The sequence below is a fragment of the Lissotriton vulgaris genome, chromosome 5 (genome assembly GCF_964263255.1).
Source record: "Lissotriton vulgaris chromosome 5, aLisVul1.2, whole genome shotgun sequence".
Taxonomy (NCBI): Eukaryota; Metazoa; Chordata; class Amphibia; order Caudata; family Salamandridae; genus Lissotriton; species Lissotriton vulgaris.
In genome coordinates this window covers 323,674,588-323,686,655 of record NC_141693.1, presented here as the reverse complement: position 1 = coordinate 323,686,655, position 12,068 = coordinate 323,674,588, and positions in this window count along the sequence as shown.

Sequence of the window (12,068 nt, the reverse complement as noted above, 5' to 3'; positions counted from 1 at the left end):
AACACCCCACGGGTTAAATTAAAAAACATGAACACAATTATTTAGCAAGAAAACATGGCTTAACACACACTCAAAAAGCTGACACGTTTAACTAACAGAGTACAAACTTGCACATACCCAAGCACACAGAGGAGCAGACAAACAAGTATCCACACAAACAGACCGACCAACAGCAATGCACACAGGCACCCAGTTGCTAAAAAGCGTCAATGGCTGGGGCATTAATGGGCTTAAATAGGCCAGTTTGATTAATTCACTGGCCTGTTAGTAAGGTAGGACGTCGCCTCAATGTCCCCAGGCAGTACTAGGCCTAAATGATCTCAGGCAGTACTGAGATTCAACAACCAAAGCCAAACCTGGCCATTCATTGCAGCGGCCACTAAAGACCATTATGGAAAGTACAGGTAGCCAGTCACTGAACTCACCACCACCACCACACACGACAACATAGGGTAAAACACAGCCCTGGCAAAAATTCGAACTTCAGTGCTCGTTTGCACTTCCTAATGTGTGCTAGACGGATCTTACTTTTTCACAATCACAGGAGCACTGAGCAGCCAGGAATCCACTCCAGAGATCATGATGCCTGGAAATATAGATCGGATTGGATCCAATCTAGATTAGTATTCTATATTTCTATCTACACACGCACCACGACGAGCAGGCCTGCCGTGAGGGACAGAGGATGGAGAAGAAGGACAGTGAGTGACAGACAATGGAAAAGGACAGTGAGGGACAGAGAAGAAGAACGATGAGGGACAGAGGAGAGAGAAGAAGGACAGTGGGGGACAGAGAACAAGGACAGCGAGGGGAGAAGAGGGACAGTGAGGGACAGCGGATGCAGAAGAAGGACAGTGGCGGACAGACGAGAGAGAAGAAGGACAGTGAGGGACAGATGAGTGGGGAAGGACAGTGAGGAATGTGGAGGGATGGAGAGTGAGGAACAGAGTGAGGTAGAAGATGGACATTGAGGGGTAGGTAGAGGTGGCCCGCTCTCCTCGAAGGGGCTGCCGGGGGCCCTCTTGGGGAGCGGAGGTCCTGAACCCCGCAGTTCACTCACGCTTCCCCCAAAAGAGGAGAGCTTCCAGAAGAAGACGTGGCACTGCCCTGGAGGAGGCTTTGAGTCAGGTAGGGAGTCTTGTGATACGAGACCCGTGTTGTAAAAATAAGGGCCTCATGTGATGAGGGCGGGGTGACCCCAGCCCCATAGGCCGGGGTGGGGGGAGTGTTCCTGCCCCTCTGGTGAAAGTCCCGGTGGTGACATGTGTGGTAAGAGCTGGCAGGGCCCCCCCCTGTGGTAAAGTCCCGCGTGTAGGAAGAGTAAAGCTAGTGTGTCACGGGCGCCATGGCCACGGCCTTCACATGGTGACAAGGCCTCGAACCTTGACCTGGCCTCAACCATGTCGCCCGCAGACCCGGAACCCGTGGAAACCCCCCCTGAAGGAAGCGCCACGGACGTGTCACCGCCAGAGTGGCAGAGCCTTTAGAGCTCGGCGGGTGCACCTTCACCCTGTGTTTGTGCGCGTCGATATCACGAGCCCTTAGAGTACACCTCATTATAACCTGCAGCCTGTTACAAGCATGTAAGACTTGCGGCCCTGCAGGGAGCACTGCTGCCGGCGAAAGGAGGTGTTTTATTCCCCACTCTCTGCACTGTCTGGGATACATGCTTTTCGCTAAAGATTGATGTTCTGGGGGTAAAAGCCCCTGTGGCACATGTCAGTGTGGTAAGGTCACTGGCTCAAGATCCTGTATCACCAGTGGGTGTTCAACGCCTTGTGGTAAAAGGTGCAAATGTCATGAGGTAAATGTGGTAAAATGTGGCAGCACTAAACCCCCTGCTGAAAAGGATGCAAATATCATGTGGTGCTGCCTGGCCCTGACCACGAGGTCCCGACATTGACAACTCACCAACAGCACCACACAACAAGACAGGCCAGGAACGTAAAACACACACAGCCCTGGCAAAAATTCTAACTTCACTTCAGTCAGTCCTCGTTTTCACTTTGTTTGCAGACCAGACGACGACGACATAATGTGCGCTAGATCTTACCTTTTGTTTTTTTCACAGGAGCTCTGAGCACTGCAGCCCCAGCCAGCAGGGAATTCGCACTCACCACGACGAGCAGGCCTGACCACAAGGTCCCGTGGGCCGTGAACAACTTGTGACGTGACGGATCAGGCGGGAGGTCTGCTGACTGCTGCCTGCGCACGACGAGGCGAGCCTAGATTAGGAAGGAACGTCACACCAGCAGCGCGCGCGTCCTCCTGTGGCCATTCACTGCATGCCTTCACATGAGTCACACAGTGATTGGCCATATGCAGTGCGGCTGAGGCATTGGATTAATGGATTGCCTGCCCTTCTGCGTGGTGGACCAGTCAATCCTGGCGCTGCATGCAGCGCCAGGATTGGCTAGGGGGGCACATTGACCACTCGCCCTTTGTAACCCCGGGGGTTGCGTCCGGCTGCTGTGAGAATCAGCACCCCCCCTGGTCCCTCTCTAAGGGGAACTTTAGTGAGCCTAATAACGCGCATGCTCGGGCAAGGTACAGCCCAAAATTCCACATGCACTGTACTGCTGCTGGCCTGCTGCAGCTGAGTGTGGACTGTCACTCAAGCTGCAGCAGACCAGCCAGCCCCACCCCCTGTGCGCACTCCAGATTCATCGGGTGTCTCCCGGATTCCCGTCGGGAAGCGCTGCGCTGCGGCGCTTATAATTTCCAATCCAATGCAAAAATTATTTTTAGTGTGCTGCTGTGCTCTTGTCGACGGTGCGTCCATGTGGTTTAGTGGGGCTACGGCCCTACGCCCCAATGGACGCACCGCGGCTGCTGGGCAGAGTAAATACCACACTCCAAGGTATCAGTATTTACTGTGTGTAGTATTACTGCACCACAATACTAGCCTGATTGTAATGATGGCCTCAGCCTCTTAAAGCGATATAGCCAGGCTACATTATCAAATGCTTTTTCAGAATCAAGGTCTAACGTTCCATGATGGCTCACTCAGAATTTAGTGAAATATATGAAATATTTTACTCCCTGTTAAGCATAGAATGCAGGTATGTGATAAACATTACAAGACTTTAAGTTCTCTCATGATTAAAACTACATTTTGTGTGTCCTTTATTAAATGTTGTAAGTAATCAATTTCAACACATTTCATCCAAAAGATTCTCAAAATGGGATGTTCAGCCCTCTTTTCATGTGAATTAGTAGATGCATGTGTAGTGCATTGTTAATCATTTGAATTCTTGCTTCCCTAGCAAGCCTGAAAATATGTTTATTAAAGACGGAGAAAGTTTCTTGAGGGGCAAGGGGGTATTAATCCAAACAGTTGAAGGATGAGGCCAGACAATTTTTTGCTCCTCCATGGGGCCTTCGAAATAATAGGACATTCCTTTGAACCAATAATAGTTTACTAAAGACTGACTACCAACTGCTGTGTGTTCCTTGCATGGAGTATATCAGAAGCAATAGCCATTTTTAATACACCTGTATGTTGTGGAAGTGAGGAAGAGCTCACAGTGTAGAAATTAATTGAATGCAAAACTGATCCTTTATAAATTTATTCTCAGCTCTAAGCCTAATTAAAGCTCACATGTGGGCTGCTATCTGAATACAGGACCATTCCCCTTGACATTATTAAATGATTCAATGTTTGCAGCCCTAAGATGGTCAGTGTTTTTTAAGAGAGCAGTGAGTTAGTAGTGTATTCATGTGCAAGACGAGAAGTGACAGTGTAGAAATTAATTGACTGCAAAACTGATCCTTTAAAAATGTATTCTTAGCTCTAACCCACCCTACTAATCCTCCCTCAGCAAGGCTACATCACAGACATCCACGGAAGCCAACACCTCAGCACGCAACCTCCGCCCCTGGTTCTCCGACTGCGCTAACACACTGGCCCCCCTCAGGACACCCTCAGGCAAGTAGCCTTCCAAGAAAGCCAGTGGGTTCTCCCCACCCTCCAGGAGTCCAGGTGCACCTGTAGACGGCTCGAGAAAAGATGGAGGAGCAGCAGGATCACAGCAGACCACGAAGCCTTCAATACACTGCCACCGCACAACCACTGCCTCATCAGAACAACAAAGAAAGCGGCCATCGAGGAATGGATCATCGCCAACGCACACAACCGCTGTGGTCATAGAATTTGCTAAACCCAGCACAGAGACAGCAGACACCGCCCCATCTCAAGACCTATGCGACAACCTCACCACCTTCTTCCACCATATAATCAAGGAGATCTATGACAGCTTCGCGAACCAGGACTCACCCACCCCACCCACAACTACGGCACCCAATAGCTCCAGTCCCCAGCAGACCTTGACCAACTGGATAACCCTCACAGCTGGCAACACCCTCAGGATCAAGAAGAGCACCTACTCCAGAGCCCCCTGAGATCCCTGCCCTCACCTCATCTTCAACAGAGCTTGCACCTCTATCGCACCCGAACTCTGCCGCCCCATCAACTGCTCCATCGAGTCTGCAACCTTCCTGGAAGACTGGAAGCCTGCAGAGATCAACCTCTTGCTGAAGAAACCTTCTGCCGACCCAATGCACCTCAAGAACTACTGGCAATCTCTCTAATTCCCTTCCCAGCCAAAGTCATAGAGAAAGCCATCAACGCCCAACTCTCCGAGTTCATCAAAACAAACAACATCCTGGAACTCTCCCAATCGGGTTTCAGAAGCAACCACAGCCCCAAGACCGCTCTTCTCGCCACTACAGACGACATCCGCACCCTCCGCGACTGAGACGAGATGGCTGCCGTCATCCTCCGGGACATCTCATCCGCCTCTGACACTGTCTCCCACTACACCTCTGCACAAAACTCTATGACGCAGGCATTCGTGACATAGCCCTAGAATGGATCTGCTCCTTCCTCACAGACTGAACGCAGAGAGTCAGAATTCCACCATTCAACTTGAAACCCACAGAGATCATCTGCAGAGTGCCTCAGGGGTCCCCTCTGATCCCCACCCTCTTCAACATCTAAATGGCCCTGCTTGCAGCCATCGTCAGAAGCCATGGACTCAACATTGTCTCCAATGCCAACGACACTCAGCTGATTCTCTCCCTCACAGATGAACCGCAGCCGCCAAGAGCAACTTCCACAACGGGATGACGGCAGTCACCACGTGGATGAAGGACAGCTGCTTCAAGCTTAAATCAGACAAGACCGAAGTCCTCATCCTGGGCTCCTCCACTTTGGAGGACTGTTTGTAGCCTGCAGTGTTCGGAATCTCCCTAACACCCACAGATCACGCACACACCTGTGGCATCATCCTGGACTCCTTGCTTTCCATGAACCAGCAAATCAATGCTGTTTCGTACTCCAGCTACCACAAGCTCCACCTCCTACGCAAGATCTTTAAGTGGATCCCCACCAAGTCCAGGAAAATGGTCACCCATGTGCTCGTCAGCAGCAGACTTGACTATGGCAATGCACGCTATGCCGGCACCACCCCGAAACTCTAAAAGTAACTGCAGACCTTACAGAATGCCTCCGCCAGACTACTCCTCAACATCCCACGCCACTACTACATCGCCGGTCGGCTGAGAGATTTTCACTGGCTACCTTTCAACAAAAGAATCCCTTTCAAGCTTCTCATGCAAGTCTACAAAGCCCTCCACAACGCCGGACTACCACACGTCAACCACTGCATCTCCTTCTACACTCCCAACAGGTATCTCAGCTCCACCCAACTGGCCTTGGCCACCATCCCACAGATCCACAAGACCACGGCTCAAGGAGGATCCTTCTCCTACCCTGCTGCAAAGACCTGGAACTCCCTGCCTCTGCACCTCTGGCAATCCCCATTGCTGCCGCAATTCAGGAAGGACCTCAAGACCTGGCTGTTAGACTGAACCACAGACCCATCTCCCCCCACTCAGCGCTTTGAGACTCTCACGGATGAGTAGTCACACTTTACAAATTACTGATTGATTGATTATAGAGAAGCTGAGATACTGTGCATTTTTTTGCAGTTGGTGTATCATCCTTAGTAAGCTTGCCCTACGTTGGTTCTTATGCAGTTCTGTAGGATATCATGATATGGACTATTAGTGTTCCATCAAAGTTCCGCTGTATATCTATTGGAGGATTTGCCCCTTAAAGGACTTTTTGCATGTTGTTAGGGTCCCCTATTGAGTAACAGCACCATTAAATCTGACACTGCTGAATGATTTACTGCATCCTATTGCCTAAAACACTGGAAATGTCTTTTGAATTGTTCTAGCTTAATTAATATTTTTCTAGGATCATTGTGTTTAGACCTTTTGTCTGAAACAAATGGCAGGCCTTTATTCCCGTAGAGACTCCTGTCCGTATGTTGTGATGTCATCAATTCTAAGTGTTTGAGCCACAGAAATAAGAGCAGATCATACTCTAGGTTGGAAAAGAGTATTTTATATGGAATGGCATCTATATTAATTTAAGGAAAAATGTTATGGGCTTGTGATTTTATTGTACTTTATTTAGACATTAACATTATCTTATCCGTTGTGGAAAATCCGTTTGATGTTGTGGGCTCTATTTAACAAGGCTGTTTCCATAAGAAAGTTTAACTTGCACTTGCACATAGCCTTTTGTCAAGTGTTAAACAGTTTTGAAGTTCAAAAAGGGTGATTTGTAGATGGGTAAAAATATTTACTAGTACAAAGATTTTCCTTCAAATGAATCTATTTCCAGCGGTAGGCCCTAGTCTGAGAGTATGTATTAAAGGATGGGAATGCCCTTAAGGTTTGTGCACATGCACAAGCTTCTCCAATTCTGTGTATCTGCAAATATATCTCTGAACTACAGGATAGAAATGACAAAAGAACACCTCTGTAATGGTTGAGGATGTAGAAGGATTTTCAGTGAATCAAAAAAGAAATATTTCCTCATGTGAGTAGATGGGCTTCACAAATGTTTCTCAGGAATATGCCTGCTACCCTTTGTGAATTCAAGAAAGTAAGAAATCTACACCCATGTGGGGTGAAAAACTTGCCGGGTAGATTTCTGACTTTTCTGATGACTGGATGCTCTGTGTTTTTCAACAATATATTGTGATATCCTTCTTTTCTCTTAACAATGCACTGTGACCACAAAGACATCAACTGGTGTGTTCCTTAGCAAAAAGATGGTTTAACTAAGGGATCTAAAGTATTGTGCATTAATTTGTCCTTTTACAATAGTTGGGGTTTACAGTGATTTTTATGATTAAAGAGCTGCATTTTGAAGTGTGATGCTCAGAGGAAAGCATATAAAGTGAGTTCTTTAATAACACTGTATAACACTGTATAATTTTAATTTCAACTAGTTCCTAGAGTCCCGTGATGAGCATCACGGGAATCTAGGAACTAGTTGAAATTAAAATGATGAGCATCACGGGAATCTAGGAACTAGTTGAAATTAAAATTATACAGTGTTATACAGAATGAATTACAGAGTTGTTTATTTGTATTTGTATTATGATTTCAGCCCTGAGGAAGTCGTTGTGTAAATATTATACGAGACGAAACACGTGTTGGCTGAATAAATCCAATGACATCTGTACATGGAATGTGGAGAAGCTAAATTTGAAGAAAAGTAAAAATAAAGACTCATGATTTGAAGAACTTTTGATATATCATTTTGGATTACCCACCTGGGACTGCTTTGGATATATTGGAAATACTATTACAATTTTTGGTATTAGATTGTATAGATTGTGAGTGCTCAGGAAAACCAATTTGTTTAGCAGACCTACTGGTAGGTTGTGTGGGGTGTTGGTGACCACACCCTTCCTTTGAGCACCGAGACGTATATTCGAGAACCTCACTTACCCTTACTTGCAGAGCGCCCTCTTTTTACCTGGGTTACCAAGTGTTTGTCGGTAATTTTACAGATTCGGTAAAATAATGCCCCCTACATACCTGTCACCCATTTACCGATCGGTAACGGACAAAATCGGCCGTTACCGCTCGGTAAATGGCCTCAAACGCCCACCTACATCTGGCCCTTAGTACCTCTGAGGAGGTGTTAAAGGGACAGTTCTGCAAAACAAAATGCATTACTTACATTCTAATATTACTAAAATCTACATTTTGGAAGCTTCATTATATCCTAAAACTATGTGCACAGATTATAGCAGCCTACCTTATAATATGTGTAATGCAAGAATAAATTAATGACCTACGCTTTCACAGTGCTTTCTGTCACAGGCTGTGACCTCATAGCACCAAAATTCTACAAGCCACTACACCCCACTGCACCAACCAAATGTAATTCTATGGCTCTCTGGTTACACACAGATCTCTGCAGTGCATTAACTAATAGAGGTTTCCTAATGTACTACAGTGCATTTCCCACTGAGTAACACATTTTTAAAATGTATTTTTCATTTGAGCTTTCCATTATTTTATATATAGCTATCTGATGGTGAAAGACCTAAAAAACTAGCAAAACATTGTGGGGATGATTTATGAGAGGCTTGAGCTGCCGGAGCATCATTTTTTCTTAAGCTCTGGTAGCACAAGCATCGCAATCGTATCTATGAGATGAAGCAAAATCACCCTGCAAGGCTGAGTGTCTTCATACATACGGAGTAAGTCAAAGCAGCACAAGCTGCTGCCTTGCCTTATTCTGTCAAGTAGAGTTCCAAGAGCCTTGCAGAGGGTGTTCCCATGCAACACCCAAGGATGTTGACACTGCCCTAGATTTACAAAACCATGTAAACTTGGGGCAGCGCCAAAACCTTACACATGCCCACAGCAGGCCTAATGAGGAGAAATGTTTTCATGTCGGCGGTATTATTTCCTCTTCCATGTGTGCTGCATTCTGCAGCTCACAACGAAAGAGGAAAACCCCTCTCGGGGGCACCTTCCTGCACAAAAACAATCCTGCCTACATTGGCGCTAGGCAGCAATTTGTGTGCCAACACAGTGGGAAAGGAAAGGAATGCACCATATTTCATAAATAAGGTGCATTCCTGCCCTTTCACATTGGCATAGGGCAGCGCAGCAAGAAGACTTGCAGCGCTGCTCTAGGCCAATTCCTCAAAAATTAGGTCTTTTGTTTTTAGCCACACCTTTGACCACTCCCCCACGCTCACTTTCATTTGATAAACACTGTTTAATATTATTTCCCCACTGTAAAAATGATTTGCTATGGGAATTGGGGGCTTTTATGGTTGTCGATAGTTGTCAATGATGAGGAGTACCAAGGTCTAGAAATTAATTTCAGGAGGGGGTCCTTACGCCTAAAACATTTTGACGGGGGGAGTCTCTGCATCAAAAAGTTTGAAGACCTCTGTTTTATCAGTACATACGTCAATAAATAAATGATGAACCTTCAACATTATTTCAACCTTAAATACTAATTTACTTTAGATAAATGTTTTTTAAGCTATAATAGATTCTGAATATTTTGTCTTTTTGAACTAAGTATTATTCACATTTGAACTAAGGATTATTCGCATATAGAAGGCTAACCACAAATCAAAATCAGATTGCTAAGTTTGATTGTAACTAAACAATTGTGTTGCAACTTTGCTTTTATGCCACCACACTCTTGTTAGCCTCTCGTCTAGTGTTGATAAGGATTTCATTTGTAACTGGAACAGCTTAGGAATTGGGTGTGTTTACGTGAATATATTTATTTATATCATAAATAGTGGCTGTATTGCAACCTAATTGTAGTTTAGGCTCTGTAGCAGTGTCAGAATAGTGCATGTATAAAATTATTACAGCTAAGGTGTTGTTTCCATTTAGCTACAATCTTTGGCTGATTGAATTTTAATTCTTTTTATTTTTATGGACAAAATGTCTAGTGCATTTAGCAAGTTGATATGAACAAATATAAGAATTATTTTGCACATTTTAGAATATTTATATATAGTATATAGTTTTTTCTTAGCTTTATAGAGGAGCCTTATAGATTTCCTGATGTGATATGCTAAATTATTGTTTTAATGTATTGTTTATCCCAACAAACACACTGTATTCAATAAAAGGTTTATCAGTTATATGCCAGCTTCATACATTCTAAATACAATTGGCTGCAAGAGATTGATCTAGGCTAACCATTAAAGCCACTAGTATGACCACAAAATGGTTAATTTCAACACACAGTTATATTCTGGTTATAGAAACCGATATACAATAGTTACATTTTATTGAGGTTGTTTGTAATACTTTGTGTCTTCTAAACTCATTATATATAAGTGTGAGAGGCAGTGTAATTTGACAAACGCTGCATTATGTGAATATGTTCTAATGTAACATAATATTGTGTTGTCCTTCTGTTATGTATGAAATTAAATTCCTCTACAGTCTGGAATAGGAGTCAGCATCAATTGCTGCTCCAGGAAAAATTCTGTATGCCTGTTTTACATGTATGATTACATTTGTTAAACTTTCAGGAATTTATGGAAGATTGAAATTCTGTAAATCTCTAATCATATTTGTTTATGTTTAATTATTTATTTAAGAGTACTGCTAACTGCCTCCTAAGTGGGCGGTCCAGATTGATCATCTAGCCATTGGCAACATGAAAAGATTATACTTTTGATCATTAATATTGCTTAATACATTACGCTGTTTTCATCCCTCACAATTAGCTTGATTTGATACTTTTATGTGCAATTATTCAATATTTGTAGGATATTTTTCAAATGTAACAAATAGTGATACCTTAAATGCATTTAACAAGCTGGACATTTTTTTAGCATATATCTAGCTATTCTACTCAATAGTATAAAAGTAAAATCCTTGATCACAAACGTGTGATGATTCTTAACTGTACCATTATTTATTTATTTATTTGGTGTTTTATATTGCGTGGACATGACCCTAAAAAAGGGTATCAGAGCGCTCTACATTTACATATATTTAAACTTCGAACAACACATCCGACATGTAAATTTAGTAAAAATATTCAGCGTACAGCGAGTTGCTCGCAACAGTAATGTTACCAGGTCCTGAGTAACTATACATTGATTTGTAAGAGAAACATTTGTGCTTTAACGCTCAAATATACAAGTCCAACATAATAGTTAGGGGTCAATGTGTGTTAGCATATGTGTGAGCAAAAAGGTCCTCTGATAAAATACAGTCTGCTGAAATTATGGACGGAATTTGCTAAAAAAAAGGATTTAGAACAAATAAATGTGTTCTAGGCACACCATCTATTAATAAACATTAAACTTTTTAAACTGTGTATTGTGATCTGTGTGCTGCTACTAATGGAGTATACCCTAATACTCCCCCATGAACAATGAAAAGGTGGCTGGTCAACAACCCTGTTGACTCAGACTTAGTGGCGCACAACCTTAAACTGGAGGAATATGGAAAGGAACTACAAGAGACAAAATTAAGAAAATTCAAGCGTGATACAATAGATTATAAGCTGAATGAAGCTTACACATGGGCAGAGGTATATGCACAAAGACGTTTTACACGACGTCCAACAAACTCATCTGAAGAAAGTTTGGCTACAGATAAAGATGTGGATTCTTCCAGAGCACCTTTAAAAACAACTGTCCCGACTGGGGCTACGCAGACTCAAGAAAAACCGACCAGTTCAGGTACCCATGTGTCTTTTTTGTCCGAAACTCCAGAGACAGATCACCCTCCAGATCAAGAACAAACAGCAAAAAAACAAGGAGAGGAAAAAGAAAAGGAAAAGGAAAAACCCAAAAAGGGACTTTGGAGCCAGGGGAAACCCTCATAATCAACATTTCAAATTATTCACTATCTAACCATGAGGAATTTTTTTTAAACAAAGGTTTAACTTTTGTTCCAACATACACTGGTTCCCACTTTGAAGATGATATAGCGTTCTACAAATTCATGAGAAACTTGAGGTTGAGGAATTTTTTTGAGAACATTGTTCCCAAAGAGGAAACAGTAATAAGAACTAAAGAGTTATTCCGACCAAAAAGTACTTTTGAGGCTCCAGCTTCACATAAAACCCTGGATTTATTTGAGACCTTAGTGATGAAAGACTTAAACAAGTTAAGCTACAAGAGAAATCGGTCTGATCCAAACAATTTAAACAGGATGGAGAAGAGTATTTTGGTTCAACTGGCCACTAATCCAGA